This window comes from Aquarana catesbeiana, linkage group LG11 (assembly GCF_042186555.1).
Source record: "Aquarana catesbeiana isolate 2022-GZ linkage group LG11, ASM4218655v1, whole genome shotgun sequence".
Taxonomy (NCBI): domain Eukaryota; kingdom Metazoa; phylum Chordata; class Amphibia; order Anura; family Ranidae; genus Aquarana; species Aquarana catesbeiana.
In genome coordinates, this window is record NC_133334.1 from 278492795 (window position 1) to 278510013 (window position 17219).

Genomic DNA, 17219 nt, shown 5'->3' on the forward strand with positions numbered 1-17219 from the left:
GCAGAACAGATATGAATAGACTGGAATAGTCTATAGGTATACAGCTGGGGACCATGAAGTAACGTGCAGAACAGATATGAATAGACTGTAACAGTGTATAGGTTCACAGCTGGGGACTATAAGGAAGCTTGCAGAAAAGAAGAAGAGATATAGCTAGACTGGAACAGTCTATAGGTTCATAGCTGGGGACCATGAAGCAGTGTCATGCTGAACAGGTATGAATAGACTGGAACAGTCTATAGGTATACAACTGAAGTCCATGAAGTAGCTTGCAGAACAGATATAGCTAAACTGGAAGAGTCTATAGGTTCACAGCTGGGGACCATGAAGCAGTGTCACGCTGAACAGGTATGAATAGACTGGAATAGTCTATAGGTATACAGCTGGGGACCATGAAGTAGCATGCAGAACAGGTATGAATAGACTGGAAAAGTCTATAGGTATACAGCTGGGGACCATGAAGTAGCATGCAGAACAGGTATGAATAGACTGGAAAAGTCTATAGGTATACAGCTGGGGACCATGAAGTAGCATGCAGAACAGGTATGAATAGACTGGAAAAGTCTATAGGTATACAGCTGGGGACCATGAAGTAGCATGCAGAACAGGTATGAATAGACTGGACCAGTCTGTAGGCTCACAGCTGGGGACCATGAAGTAGCATGCAGAACAGATATGAATAGACTGGAATAGTCTATAGGTATACAGCTGGGGACCATGAAGTGGCTTGCAGAACAGATATGGATAGACTGGAACAGTGTATAGGTTCACAGCTGGGGGGCCATAAGGAAGCTTGCAGAACAGAAGAAGAGATATAGCTAGACTGGAACAGTCTATAGGTCCACAGCTGGGGACCATGAAGCAGCGTCATGCTGAACAGGTATTAATAGACTGGAACAGTCTATAGGTTCACAGCTGGGGACCATGAAGCAGTGGCATGCTGAACAGGTATGAATAGACTGGAACAGTCTATAGGTTCATAGCTGGGGACCATGAAGCAGTGGCATGCTGAACAGGTATGAATAGACTGGAACAGTCTATAGGTTCATAGCTGGGGACCATGAAGCAGTGTCACGCTGAACAGGTATGAATAGACTGGAACAGTCTGTAGGCTCACAGCTGGGGACCATGAAGTAGCATGCAGAACAAATATGAATAGACTGGAATAGTCTATAGGTATACAGCTGGGGACCATGAATTAGCATGCAGAACAGATATGAATAGACTTGAACAGACTATGGGTCCAGGGCCGGGGGCCATGCAGTAGGCTGGTCATATGAATTCTCCCTCCCTAAACTCCAGAAACTTCTTCTAGAGATGGGGGGGGAGCAATCAAATTGCCAGCCTCTGAAGCCATGAGCAGATCAGAACAAACGATCACAGCTCCCCTGGTTACAGAAGGGGCCAAAACTAAATGAACCTAGCAGCCTAACTAGGAGGGCGCTACATTTAAATATTGTACAAAAGGACAAGGGAGCTTTACTAGCATGTCAAGAAATTTTTTTAGTAGAGGTTTCTTTATCGGAACACAATTTGATTTATTGATCAATGAAAGTCACTTCCCAATCATGAATTACGGGGCGGTGAGAAACGGGTCATTGCGCTATAACAGAAGCATTAAAAATAGGTCCCTTATCTAGTTTGCGCCAAACATACTTGTCCCCGTTTGTAACTAGCCCTGAAATACGGCAGGTAGCTCAGGGCGGCAGGAGCACGGCCACATTAGCAAAGCACACTGGATCGGCCAATGAACGCGCAGGAAGCCGGCGTAGTGTTCTTCCACGGAATGGTGCAGATGGCTGATAATGTGACAGACTCCAGCAGCACTGAACTGTGAACGCGTTGAGACGAACGGCATAAATATTACAGCTGTGTCACGCCACAGTAGACAAATGACGGTGACCCAGTTTACAGAGAGGCACCTGGTGACAAAACAATTCACTGCGCCAAACCCAATCATTCAATCGCCGTCCACCGTACCACATCCCCCGCTCTCCGCAGCGCCAGGGCGCACACACCGGGGATTAACTCCGCTTACTCTATATGATGAACGTCGTGTTCTATGATAGAAGTCAGCCAAGAAGAGAATTAAAGTGGAACTCTGGGCAAAAAAAACCCAAAACTGACAGCCTGTCGCCAGCATTAGCACATAGCGGATCTTTGAGTGTCTCCGTAAAATAGTTGTGTCACCTGGTGATCCTGCCAGCAAGTCCTTTATTTTTCTTTATCCTTAAAGAGCTTACAATGATCAGCTTAAAAATTTTAATTGAATGAGTATTTAAAACCTTTATACCAAAGGGAAAAGAAAATACTATAAGTGCTTAAAAAGTGTGAGCTGGAGTTAAGTTTTTATTGGTTAGGCACTTAAGTTAAGTCCATTTACATCTACTAGTCCGTCTATCACTACACTCTACAGAGGTTGACAGGGTGGCTCCTCCATACAGATACAGTGAAGGAGGGAGTGTAGCCACCCTAACATGGGAAGTGTGTTTTCTGACTGGATCACCAGGAGAAAAAACCCTTAAATAGGAAAACAAATGCATCCACCACATCTATATATATATATATATATATATATACACAGTATATATATATATATATATATATAATACTATACTGTGTATATATATATTATATATAAAATTATAATTTAACCACTTGACCACAGGACACTTAAACCCCCTTCCCAACCAGACCAATTTTCAGCTTTCGGTGCTCTCACATTTTGAATGACAATTACTCAGTCATGCAACACTGTACCCATATGACATTTTTGTCCTGTTTTTCACACAAATAGAGCTTTCTTTTGGTAGTATTTAATCATCAATTTTTTATTTTTTGCGCTATAAATCAAAAAAGACTGAAAATTTGGTAAAAAAATGATTTGTTTCTGTTAAAATTTATTGGCGAGTATTCGCAGAGTACTGGCAGAGTATTGGTGAGTATTGGCAGAGTATTGGCAGAGTATTGGGGAGTATTGGCAGAGTATTGGCAGAGTATTGGGGAGTATTGCAGAGTATTGCCATAGTATTGCCATAGTATTGCAGAGTATTGCCATAGTATTGCATAGTATTGCAGAGTATTGCCATAGTATTGCAGAGTATTGCCATAGTATTGCATAGTATTGCAGAGTATTGCCATAGTATTGCAGAGTATTGCCATAGTATTGCAGAGTATTGCAGAGTATTGCGATAGAATTGCATAGTATTGCAGAGTATTGCCATAGTATTGCAGAGTATTGCAGAGTATTGCCATAGAATTGCATAGTATTGCAGAGTATTGCCATAGTATTGCCATAGTATTGCCATATTATTGTAGAGTATTGCCATAGTATTGCCATAGTATTGCCATATTATTGCAGAGTATTTGCATAGTATGGGCACTGAGTAGCGCTGTGGGCCTAGGGTGCCCACATTTCCCGGATTGCCCGGGACTGTCCCGCAATTGCCATCTCTGTCCCTGGTCCCGGGCACCTTCATTCCGGGACAATACAGTGTCCCGGAATGAAATTGAGGTCACAGCCACCACCTACTAACTAGTACTGTAATTACATTTCTCTACACTTCTGGAACTGGTTGCTAGGGCCAGCCTGCCTGGCGTCCAGCAACCAGTGACATCACAGACTCTCAATTTTTCAGACTGTGAGGCCGGGGGCAAGGCCCGCACTTAGTGCTGCACTACTGTCTCCACCCTCCTCGGCACCTCCTCCTTCAGCAAGCAGCTGGGACTGGCGTGATCTTCACTCTCCAGACAGTGTCTCCTCTCCACCCACCTTCTTCCTCGGCACCCGCGACCTGGCGCCCAGCAGCAGGCAGAGGGAGTGACAGCAGCAGGGACTGGTCATCTGGTGTCTGTTCTGTGTGCTGCTGCTGGATCAGATCGATGGCAGCCCGAGTGCCTGACTTCTCCTCCTTTCGCCCACAGCTCAACTCACTGTCTGAGGGATCACTCAGAGTCACCAGAGGGAATATTGGAACTTGGAAGGTGAGAGGAAAAAAGTAACGAAGAAGAAGGTGACAGTCACACAAGTGGACACTGGACAGTAATGAAGGTGACACAGGGGAACATGGGTGGCAAGTGACACAGCTGTGGGAGGCAAGTGGCATACTGCATCTGGTGGCAAGCCATGAGTGGCAAATGGCACACTGCATCTGGTGGCAAGCTATGGGTGGCAATTGGCACACTGCAACTGGTGGCAGGATACGGGTGGCAAGTGGCACACTGCATCTGGTGGCAGGATACGGTGGGAAGTGGCACACACACTGCATCTGGTGGCAGGCTATGGGTGGCAAGTAGCACACTGCATCTGGACTATGGGTGAAAAGTGGCACACTGCATCTGGTGGCAGGCTACAGGTGGCAAATGGCACACTGAATGTGGTGGCAGGCTATGGGTGGCAAGTGGCACACTGCATCTGGTGGCAGGCTACAGGTGGAAAGTGGCACACTGCATCTGGCGGCAGGCAACGGTGGCAAGTGACACGCTGCATGTAGGGAGGCAAGTAGGGATGAGCTTCGAGTTCGAGTCGAACTCATGTTCGACTCGAACATTGGCTGTTCGCAAGTTCACCGAACAGCGAACAATTTGGGGTGTTCGCGGCAAATTCGAATGCCGCGGAACACCCTTTAAAATTCTATGGGAGAAATCAAAAGTGCTAATTTTAAAGGCTAATATGCAAGTTATTGTCATAAAAAGTGTTTGGGGACCTGGGTCCTGCCCCAGGGGACATGGATCAATGCAAAAAAAAGTTTTAAAAACGGCCGTTTTTTCAGGAGCAGTGATTTTAATAATGCTTAAAGTCAATCAATAAAAGTGTAATATCCCTTTAAATTTCGTACCTGGGGGGTGTCTATAGTGTGTCTGTAAAGGGGCGCATGTTTCCTGTGTTTAGAACAGTCTGACAGCAAAATGACATTTTGAAGGAAAAAACTCATTTAAAACTACCGCGGCTATTGCATTGCCGACAATACACATAGAAGTTCATTGATAAAAACGGCATGGGAATTCCCCAAAGGGGAACCCCCAACCAAAATTAAAAAAAAAAAATGACGTGGGAGTCCCCCTAAATTCCATACCAGGCCCTTCAGGTCTGGTATGGATATTAAGGGGAACCCCGGCCAAAATAAAAAAAAAAAAATGACGTGGGGTTCCCCCTAAATTCCACCCGGTGACCCCGCCCCCCTCTGACGCACGGTGACTTGACGGGACTTCCCTGTGGCATTCCCCGTGACGTCACAGGGAAGTCCTTTCAAGTCACCGTGCATCAGAGGGGGGCGGGGTTCACCGGGTGGCCCCGCCCACCCGGTTATTTAAGAACTGTCAGACGAGGAGCGCCGTCACACAGCGGGAGCCTCCCTCCATGCCAGCATGGATTGCGGAGCGGCCCGGAGAAGAAAATGAAGAAGAACAGAAGAGAAGAAAAGAAGAAGAGAAGAGCGGGAGCCTCCCCCCTATGCCATGGGTGCGGAGCGGCCCGAGGAGAAGAAGATAGAAGACGCCGCGGAGGAGATGCTGGACGAGAACGCCGGAGGAAGAACCAGAAGAGCCAGAAGAACCAGAAGAACCAGAACATGAAGGAAGATAGAAGAAAGAAGAAGCATTTAAATAAAGGAATTGTCAAAAACTGTCTCTTGTCATTTTTAACATTTTTGACACTTTTTTCGTGAAATGGTAGGGGTACTTATGTACCCCCTTACCATTTCACACAGGGGGGGGCCGGGATCTGGGGGTCACCTTGTTAAAGGGGGCTTCCAGATTCCGATAAGCCCCCCGCCCGCAGACCCCCACAACCACCGGCCAGGGTTGTGGGGATGAGGCCCTTGTCCTCATCAACATGGGGACAAGGTGTTTTGGGGGGCTACCCCAAAGCACCCTCCCAATGTTGAGGGCATGTGGCCTGGTACGGTTCAGGAGGGAGGGGGGGCCGCACTCTCGTCCCCCCCTCTTTTCCTGCGGCCTGCCAGGTTGCGTGCTCGGATAAGGGTCTGGTATGGATTTTTGGGGGGACCCCACGCCGTTTTTTTTTTTTTTTTTTTTTGGCGCGGGGTTCCCCTTAAAATCCATACCAGACCTGAAGGGTCTGGTATGGAATTTAGGGGGAACCCCACGTCATTTTTTTTTTTAAATTTTGGTTCGGGGTTCCCCTTTGGGGAATTCCCATGCCGTTTTTATCAATGAACTTCTATGTGTATTGTCGGCAATGCAATAGCCGCGGTAGTTTTAAATGAGTTTTTTCCTTCAAAATGTCATTTTGCTGTCAGACTGTTCTAAACACAGGAAACATGCGCCCCTTTACAGGCATACTATAGACACCCCCCAGGTACGAAATTTAAAGGGATATTACACTTTTATTGATTGACTTTAAGCATTATTAAAATCACTGCTCCTGAAAAAACGGCCGTTTTTAAAACTTTTTTTTGCATTGATCCATGTCCCCTGGGGCAGGACCCAGGTCCCCAAACACTTTTTATGACAATAACTTGCATATAAGCCTTTAAAATTAGCACTTTTGATTATTCATGTTCGTGTCCCATAGACTTTAACGGTGTTCGCATGTTCGAACAAACTTTTTTCCTGTTCGCATGTTCTGGTGCGAACCGAACAGGGGGGTGTTCGGCTCATCCCTAGTGGCAAGTGACAAGCTCAGGGTTCCAACTGATTCTGCATTACAGTGAGTTGAACTATTTCATGATATATTACAATGCAGTAATAGAAATATGTGCTAACACCAGCCATTCACCCGACAAATCACGCCGAATTCCCTGTCATCCCTACATTGCCCCCCCCCCCTCATTTTTTTGGGGGAAGTTGGGTGTCCCTGAATGGCAGTTTGGAAATGTGGTCACCCTATGTGGGCCGGATCTGTAGTGCCCACAGCGCTGCAAACTATCTCTCCCTTTCTTCTCTCGCACTGTACCGATCGGTACAGAGAGGGGAGGGAGGAACCAGTGTCATGACATGACGCTGGTTTGTTTACAAGTGATGCTCCTTCATTTGACGGAGCGATCACGCGGTAAACGGCTGCTATCAGCAGCAATTTACCGTGATCCGTGATGTTCCCGGGTGCGCGCCCCAGGGGGCGCGATTCTGTTAGGACGTCCATGGACGCCCACCCAGAATAAGCCGACCGCTCTGTAGCCGTCTTTTGGCTATGGCCCAGTCGGCATGTGGTTAAAATAGAGTATGATGCTGATGAAATGTATTAGTTAGTCAACTAAAAAGTTAGCCAACATGTTTTGGGGGACAAAAAAATCCCCCTTTATCATGGCTAATCGAGAAACAAAAATAGAAGTGATATGCTTAGAAAAAATTATCTATCTATCTATCTATCTATCTATCTATCTATCTATCTATCTATCTATCTATCTATCTATCTATCAAAATGGAACTTTTTGGTCTAAAAGCAAAACGCTAAGTGTGGAGGAAAACGAATGCCCTGTACACACGATCGGACATTGATCGGACATTCCGACAACAAAATCCATGGATTTTTTCCGACGGATGTTGGCTCAAACTTGTCTTGCATACACACGGTCACACAAAGTTGTCGGAAAATCCGATCGTTCTGAACGCGGTGACGTAAAACACGTACGTCAGGACTATAAACGGGGCAGTAGCCAATAGCTTTCATCTCTTAATTTATTCTGAGCATGCGTGGCACTTTGTGCGTCAGATTTGTGTACACACAATCGGAATTTAACCGATCGGATTTTGTTGTCGGAAAATTTTATAGCCTGCTCTCAAACTTTGTGTGTTGGAAATTCCGACGGAAAAAGTCCGATGGAGCCCACACACGATCGGAATTTCAGACAACACAATCCGATCGCACTTTTTTCTATTACATCCCTTATAATAGAAAAAAAAGCATGACAGGACCTCTTAAATATGAGATTTGGGGGTCAAAAAGACCTCAGATCTCATAATTACACTAAAATGCAATAAAAAAATATATAATTTTTTATGTCATTTGAAAAAAAGTAAATCAAAAAAATGTCCCTTTTCAAGAGCTATTGGCGGAAGTTAACGTCGCTTTCGCTCTGTAATGATATGGAGATGGGTGGGGGCCATCTTCCCCTCACTTGTCTCCATGCCAAGCAAGGGAGCAGACGCGATCGCTTCCACTGCTGCTGGTGGCTCCGGTAAGTGATCTTGCGGCAAATCCGTCGCAGAGACCACATTTATTTTGCAGCGGACCGCCCACTGAAGAAGAGGATACCGGGGTTATGGTAGCTAGCTGCTGCCATAACAACTATATTCCTCTTTAAAGTAGCGACGGGCGGTCCTTAAGTGGTTAAAGTGTCTCCTATGGAAAATATATCGTACTGAAGTTTATGGCCATTTCACGGGTGCATGCAAATTAACGGTTTGACATGTTGGGTATCTGTTTACTCGGGGCATGCTCATCTTTTAATGTTTTACCAAAAAATTGGTAATTTATTGCGTTTGTTTGCCCTAAAATTAACTTTGCGTTTCCTAGACCTTTGAGGTAATATTGCGTGACATAAAAAATTGGAACTGCCACGATTTTATCTTCTAGGATGTCTGCTTTCAGAAAATATATATAATTTGTGAGAGTTTTATGTAATCTTTAGGCCTAAAACGAATTTTTAACCATGAGTGCAAAAAATGCAAACACAAACCCCTGGCAGCGAAAGGGTTAATCTGTAGGAAAACCCTAATGGGTTCCCCACTTTCGGCTGGAGTTGACCCACACCTCCCAACATTTTGAGATGGGAATGAGGGACACCTACTAGCAAATGCATGTAGGCATAGGACACGCCCCCTGCCACACCCCCTTAAAGGAGAATGAACCAAAAAAAGTTAAATAAATCCACAAGGGACTTTTTTTTTTACCACTACTATTCCTTTATAATGGCTTTTAAAATTTACAAATGCAGCAGTTTAGAATTTGGATGAAAGGTTTAGCGCCGGGAAACGCTTTTTGAAAGATAAAAAGTGCATTTTATATACAACTCAATAGATCAGACCAAAATGAGGGAAAAATGAGCGGGAAAGAGGGACAGAGGGACATTGCTCCAAATCAGGGACAGTCCCTCCAAATCGGGGACATTCTTTCGAAATCAGGGACAGTTGGGAGCTATGGTTGACCCATGAGCACCAACATTGACTGTCTAACGCCCAAACATCTCGTACGATTCCTGGCCACAGTATTTGGTTAGAATTCCCGACAGCAGAGAAGAAGTTACATGAAAACTGAGCAGTTTTTTTGTTATATAGTCAGAAGCCACTTTATCCGAGTTCTCGCCATTCTATCAATTTGAAGAGAATTACAGAGAATAAGTACACGATGTTTACAGAAGAACACGCGGGCCTCGGAAAAAAAAGTGAGGCGCTTCAAGCTAAAACATTGGCCAACTTCCTTTCTGATCCTCCAGATTACGAGAAGAAATTGTCTTGGGCTGATTCTCCAATCGGTTTCTAATATCTGAGAGCTGAGCGGGGAGAAGAGATGGGGGGAGCAAAGAAAACTAATATCGCTACAAATTTTCAGAGCAATGTAATAAAACCCCGGGCTTCTTCTCCGCTCACAACCAATGGTCACGCATTGACTTACGATAATAGAAAAAAAATCCTCCAAATCTGGATCTACCAACTATTCCATCCATGATGCCAGTTCCACTTTAAGTGGGGATTTATTGGGGGTAAATAAGGGGGATCATCGATACAACATAAAAAAAAAACTAATATGACCCAAAGATTGGTTTCTTGCTCACAAGAGGACTTCGGATTTCGGATATGACAGCCGGTACCAGCACAAGGAAAACCTTGCATTAAATATAAAAAATGTTACTCCTGTGATGTCCCATGATGCTTCAAGTAAAAAAAAAAACAATATAAAAAGTAGTCTCTCTTTAAATCTTTTTTTTGCCCGTCGCCTCTTGTGCCTAAAAACTCTTCTGTGAGTGATACCTGTGTCTCCCAGTCACCTCTATCCTCTCGGAACTCTCACCTCCTTATTACTTGGGTCTCAGCATGAGCACATGAATCCTACACATGTATGGATCCCGTTCTGGTTTCTCTCCACTAGGGGCCCTCTTAGTGCGCGTTCCCACTGCTGTAGGTAAATACGTATGTGCCTTTTTTCCTTTAAGGTGCTCCTCTGTGCTCCAGGGCAGGTCTCGCCCAGGGTTATGGAAATATATGAAAAAAGCCTCCCATAGTGTAACAATGTTAAGATGTCTTCGTTTATCAAACTAAAATATCCACACTTACAATAAACATTCTTCTTTGCAAGCATAACACGGGAGAATCGGACCAAACACATCCGCTTACCTCACTTCTGGTCCCTTGCATGCCTCCACTCATGCCCTATGCGTTACGTCACCGTCACGTGACTTCCTCAGGGGTGTAGGGCATGAGCGGAGGCACACAAGGGACCGGAGATCTCCTAGACGTGCTAGCTGGCTCCTGCTGTCCTCACTCTTGCTTCTGTGCCTCTGGAAGGACTCCTCCGTGTGATCCCTCCAGCCAGTACCGGGACAGGATCATCCAGTGCCCAGGGCAAGGATGCACAATTGCACCCCCCTTCCCCACTTCTAATACATGCCGTAGAATAGGTGTACCTGTGTCCTTTTTCTGCCCCTTTGCTTCATTGCGCCCAGGGCATCTGCCCCTCCAGCCCACCCCTTGTCCCAGCCCTGCCTCCAGCAACCCAGCCTCGGACCCCCCCCCAGACTAGGGGGTTACCCTCAAGGGCCACCGACAGCCTTCTTAGCACTCCATCACCATCTTCCACCTGACTGCCCTCTGCCGGAGTATTTAAGAGGTGCCTTCCCCTGCCAACCCACTTGCTAGGGATTGGCTGGGGCACTCCTCAATACTTTAGGCAGCCCCTCCTAACCTCTCTCCCATTCTTCTGGAAGCTTCTCCAAGGTTCAGGGAAGTAGGGGGAGGTACCAGAGGTGCTGCCTGATGTCATCCAGCCTCCCTGAGTCACTCACCCTGACTAGGGTTGCCACCTTTTCTTCAAGCCAAACCCGAACACCCGCACAACAATTTTTTTTTTTTTAAAGGGAATATGCTGTGGTGAGTAGGATATCTGCTTGATTATCAGTGGAAGACGGCACATATTTTTTACAGCAACTTATATCCATTTTTCGTTTTGGTGTCAGAAACCATGAAATCAGACCGAGACAGAAGTACAGTTAAATCACACTTGTTTAATAATGAAAGAAAATAGAACAAATGTAGTCAAAACATAGCCAGAGTTCAGGAACCGGAATGGATAGTCAGACAAGCCAAATGTCAGGGAGCCGGAGATGAGCGTAGTAAAACAGCAAGCAGGATCTGGAGCCCGAGGGGATGTCAGCCAAGCAAGTCTTTAACAGGAATGCAGGAGATAGTCTCTGTGGTGTTGACCAAGGCGAAGGCAGAGATCCTCTGGGCTGAACAGCTTAAGTAGGCAGGACTGACGAGCAGGATATCATCAACAGCTGAGTAACTGTGGAGAGATAGGAGCTGGCAATTAGCCGACAGGTGAGCGGCCAGCTCTGAGAAGGAAGCGCTGAGTCCAGCCCTGACAGGTGGTTTATGGACTTACTGTATAATTTACACACGATTTTACACACACAGTATGGAATATTATTAAGTTTCTTTGTCACATATTTAAACATTTGATCTCACTACGAGCTGCTCTATTTATTATTATTATTATTATTTTTATCACTATTGTTGTCAATTTTTTATCCAAGGTGCGTGGCTATAGGTTTTTACCTATTTTATTTTTTTCACGCAGTTCATTTTAAGTATTGTGTGTGTGTTTCAGGTGGTCTAAAACCCGGACACACGATTCAAAACCCAGACCTGTCCGGGTGAATCCCAGACAGGTGGCAACCCTGACCCTAACCCAGATTTAACCCAAGCTTGGCTGCAAACCAAACCACATTTACCCACCCTAGCAAAAAAAAAAAAAAAAAAAAAACATTTACAGCTAGCACTCTCCACTAGAGGGTGCTACACAGGTATCACTCACAGAAGAGTTTACAGGGACAAGAGGCGACGGGCAAAGAAAAGTAGCAACTAACAGCGCAGCACCGCTCCATTCACATTAAATATAAGTTATCAGTCCCTTGTGCTGATTTAAAATTTTTTTTTATCTACTTAAATTGTGGTTTTAGAATGGCTAATAGTGAGCACTCCCGAAAAATAAAGGAGCTCCCGTTGGAGATCTCAGAATTCCTTTGCATTAAACGGAATGGTTTGAACTCCATTGTCCCGGGCTCCATGAGATGAATATTCAGCAGCTCTCTGTGTCGGTGCCAACAATGCCTTCCCGCTGATTGTTCTCCTGCGTTTGTCTCCTCTCCTCCTTCGCTGCTCTTTCCCCTCTCTATACTGAACATCTGCATTTCAATGATCTTGGCGAGTCCGGTGACAAATGGCCCCCCTCCTTTCCTTCATCAAACACATTCTTCTTCTTCTTCTTCTTCCAGCTGATCGGACGGCCTCTCCTAAGTAGTGGGAGCGTTGGATTATAATAGCGGGCGTGCCACCCGCCTGCAGATGAGGCGTGGTCTCCCCATTCAATCAGGAGTTGTCAAAGCGCTCATTTAGTTTAAGTGGTCATCAGTATTTTTCAAGCTGAACTAAAACTTGAAATAATAAATTCCTCAGTAGCCACAAAGGAGATAATTCCTCTTCCTGTGTGCAAGAAATGCCTTTGCAAACCCAGCTATGACCTTGTAAAAGTAGCAGTGACATCATCACGGTGCTGTACATAGCCTGTGCAGAGAGTAGAGCTGTGGGAGGGGCCCAGCAGGCTCCACCCACTACAGAAAACTATAGGTGGGGGCGGAGACAAGACCAGTCACCCTGCACCAGGAGAGAGAGCAGAGCTGTGGGAGGGGCCCAGCGGGCTCCACCCTCTATAGACTGCCTGCAGGAAACTACAGGAGGGGGGCGGAGACAAGACCAGTCACCCTGCACAAGGTGAGAGCAGCAGTGGGCGGTCTTCATTGCAGAAAGTCTCACACTGGATTACTGCACAGATCTGGAAGAAATACACAAACCACACCGAGGTTCAAGAAGAATTCACATGCGGAATGGATTTAGAGAAGATTTATTTATCCTGGAGTGCGGCTTTAGGGTGCTCGATAGAAGGGGCTCTACACAACTCTAGTAGAAGTTTGGCGAATGTTGATACACACTTTTCAGTTCGTTTCTGAACGGCTGCTCGTCAACCAGACATGTTGCGGAATCGGAGGAGATAACGTGTTATTTATTATTGGCCTTGGAGTTATTACTTTGACCCAAGTCCAGTCCAGGAACAGGAGGAGGAGGATTTCTTGGACCAAAAATTGGTTGCTTTATTAATCGTGACCAATTCTGTCATATGCCTTTGCTGCGGGAGCTCCAGGAGAATAATCCGGATGATTTTCGGAATTATCTCCATATGACTGACCCCTGCTTTCACCAACTCTTGGCATTGCTGACCCCCTATATTAAGAAGCAGTACACATGCATGAGGCTTTTATTTTTTTGGTTGAATAATAATGATTTGATTTGTTATATTTTCTATATTTTTGGATGCATAGAATGCACTTTTTGGGTAAGTTCTATTGGCAGATATCATGTCTAATTTTATTTGTTTCCTTTTTTTAATGCACAATAAAAAAAATTGTGGAGAATAATACTTGGCTGTGTGTTTTACTTCAAATGACAGTTTGGGAGTCGGCAGTTACATTTTATAAAATACAATGTAATAATAACAAGGGACACCAACATAGTTGTATCTTTGATCCTATAAACTACAGGATAATGGTGTTGTGGTAACTTGCCCCAAATAAAAAAATAAAACAATCATAATAATATTATTTTTGAAATCACTAGAAAAACAAAAGCCTTTGAAAATTCGTTTGCAATAACTCCATCAGTATCACCAGCAAAGCAGCTTCATTATTATCCCATTGAAGAAGAAGAGAATTGTGCGCTGCATTTCTAGATTTTATAATTTGCCGCGCCACGAATGTTAATTCACCATGACGAACGCTAGTTTACAAGACTGACCGTTTCTGGCTCGTCCTTGCTTCCGAGCGTTACGTGTTTGTACTTTGGTGTTTTGTCCGATGGACTTGTGTACACACGCTCGGAAAATCCGACAACAGACATTTGACCGCCGAAAATTTTAAAGCCTGCCATCCAACATTTGAAAATCTGACAACAATTGTCCGATGGATCATACACACGGTCGGATTTTCTGCCAACAGCCTGTCATCACACATTTCCTGTTGGAAAATCCGTTCGTGTGTACGAGGCTTTTCTGTGGGGGGAGGGGACTGACTGGAGGAGTAGAGAGATCACTGTTCCTGATCACTAGGAACAGACGATCTCTCTCTCTACTCCCCTGACAGAACGGGGATCTTTTTGTTTACATACAGAGATCCCCGTTCTGTCTCTCTGTGGAGTGATTGCGGTTCGTCGGCGGTCGTCGCGGCCGCTGGCCACGCACGTCAGCTCTGGAGTCGCGCTGCGGGCGAGCGCTGCGCCCCCTATAGCTCTTAAAACTGTCACCGTACAGCTACGGGGATTCGCGCAGGGGAGCCAACCTGACACAGTCAAACGACGGCGGCTGGTCGGCAAGTCGTTAAAATAAACGCAAGAAAATCCAAGAACCATAATAAGATGCATTTTTTTTTCGCTCGTTGTCATGCTTCATTGCTATTGGCTTCCCTACATGTGACAAATGCAGCAGAGAAGCTTCTTCGTGAACTCTGTGGGGTTTTTTTAACCGCGCGTTTTTCAGCGTGATGTTGTGCGCACAAAACCGCGCTTCCTGCTTGGTGTAGTTGGGGTACCATTACCAATCAATAGCGCCACAAGCGTTCACACGCAACGCTAGTTTGCATCATCTCCGAAGGGGACATCCCGATCATACAAAGTTCACATTTGTGGTCGGCCTTTGTCATTCAACAGACCGATGAAGACAAAGTTAGTCGATCGATTGAACGATGATGAAAAATGAAGGTGTAGAACGCTTTCAACCTGATAGCGCTGCCATGGTAACCAAAAGTATGGAAGTGTGCGGGCCTATTCAATAAAACAGGGCAAGTTCTGAGTGTGGTATCCATGGCAACTGATCCGAATTTTGTATGGGTCTGATTTTAACCTTTTCATGACTGGAGGTAATTGAAGCCTAGGTGCCCAGGCCAAATTTCACAGGCGGCAGCATGCTTCGGTTAGCTTCAAAATAATTAAATAACTGATTTTCCTACTTAAAGCAAAACGAAACCTCCTATCCTTTACAGCCAAGGTAGCCGCCATCTTAGCCTCTGTCTGATCTGCCTATGACACCATCATGTGACCAGCTATGACACCATCATGGGATCAGCCATGACACCATCACGTGATCAGCTATGACACCATCATGTGATCAGCTATGACACCATCATGTGACCAGCTATGACACCATCATGTGACCAGCTATGACACCATCATGGGATCAGCCATGACACCATCACGTGATCAGCTATGACACCATCATGTGATCAGCTATGACACCATCATGTGACCAGCTATGACACCATCATGTGATCAGCTATGACACCATCATGTGATCAGCTATGACACCATCATGTGATCAGCTATGACACCATCATGTGACCAGCTATGACACCATCATGTGACCAGCTATGACACCATCATGTGATCAGCTATGACACCACCATGTGACCAGCTATGACACCATCATGTGACCAGCTATGAAACCATCATGTGACCAGTTATGACACCATCATGTGATCAGCTATGACACCATCATGTGACCAGTTATGACTCCATCATGTGACCAGTTATGACACCATCATGTGATCAGCTATGACACCATCATGTGACCAGTTATGACTCCATCATGTGACCAGCTATGACACCATCATGTGACCAGCTATGATACCATCATGTGATCAGCTATGACACCATCATGTGATCAGCTATGACACCATCATGTGACCAGTTATGACTCCATCATGTGACCAGCTATGACACCATCATGTGACCAGCTATGATACCATCATGTGATCAGCTATGACACCATCATGTGATCAGCTATGACACCATCATGTGATCAGCTATGACACCATCAAGTGACCAGCTATGAAAACCATCATGTGACCAGCTTTGACACCATCATGTGACCAGCTATGATACCATCATGTGACCAGCTTTGACACCATCATGTGACCAGCTATGATACCATCATGTGACCAGCTATGACACCATCATGTGACCAGTTATGACACCATCATGTGATCAGCTATGACACCATCATGTTGATGCCAGGCACATTGTATTTCCCACAATCTCTGGTTCAGTAAGTAGTCTTTTATATATTTTTATTGCTGAAGAACTTGGATGGAGAGACAGGTGGCATTCGATATCTCAGGAACACTAAATAACAAGAGGACAGTTTTAACTTCTCTAGACGGTCTTTGAGCAAAGGGCAGGACAGGGTGCTGAAACTAAGTTCTTGTAAAAGCCCAGCATCAGAGCAGTCATAAGGGGCCTCTGAAGAAAAGAGAAACCACACAGAGTCACTAGGGCTCTGAGTTCAGGTCAGTACTCACAATTTCACAGGATCACCGGCTGCCTCCTTCCGGTATCCACCAGGCACTCTTCACTGAGGAAGACACATACTGTAGCTCACAGTGCCATAGGACAGCTGGACACCTCCTTCCAACCTCCGCTGGACGTTCTTCAACAAGCTCTCTAGACCAAGATTCCAGACAAAGCCTTTCAAATTGCCCCCCCCAGCTATGCCACAGCTGGGACCTTGTTGAGCATATGGCAGTGTTCCAGCGAACTGCCCTTAGGGGCAGGGCCCCCTCAGGCTGGGGACTCTTCCTGCAGGACTGGCTCCTACTCCAGGCCTCAAACTATTTATGAACCCTCCAGTCACCTACTGGATACACCTCCCCAGGGATTGGCTGGGCCCCCATAAATATTCAGACTGCTCTTTTTTCTGCCTTTACTCTCACTGTGATTCCAGAACCCTCCAGAATGCAGGGGGAAATAACCTGTGAAACACTAAGCAGTCTAAAGTAATCAATCATTGCTCCACTCGCTATAGAGGAGCCAGACCAAATTTACCTAGCATCCGATACTCTAACTAGGAGGGTGCTACAGATGATTAGCCCAGTACAGGTCAAAACTTACTGGCGGGCTTGCTTAGGTGGGTTTTGACTAGAATTAGGCTGGGCTTATACCTA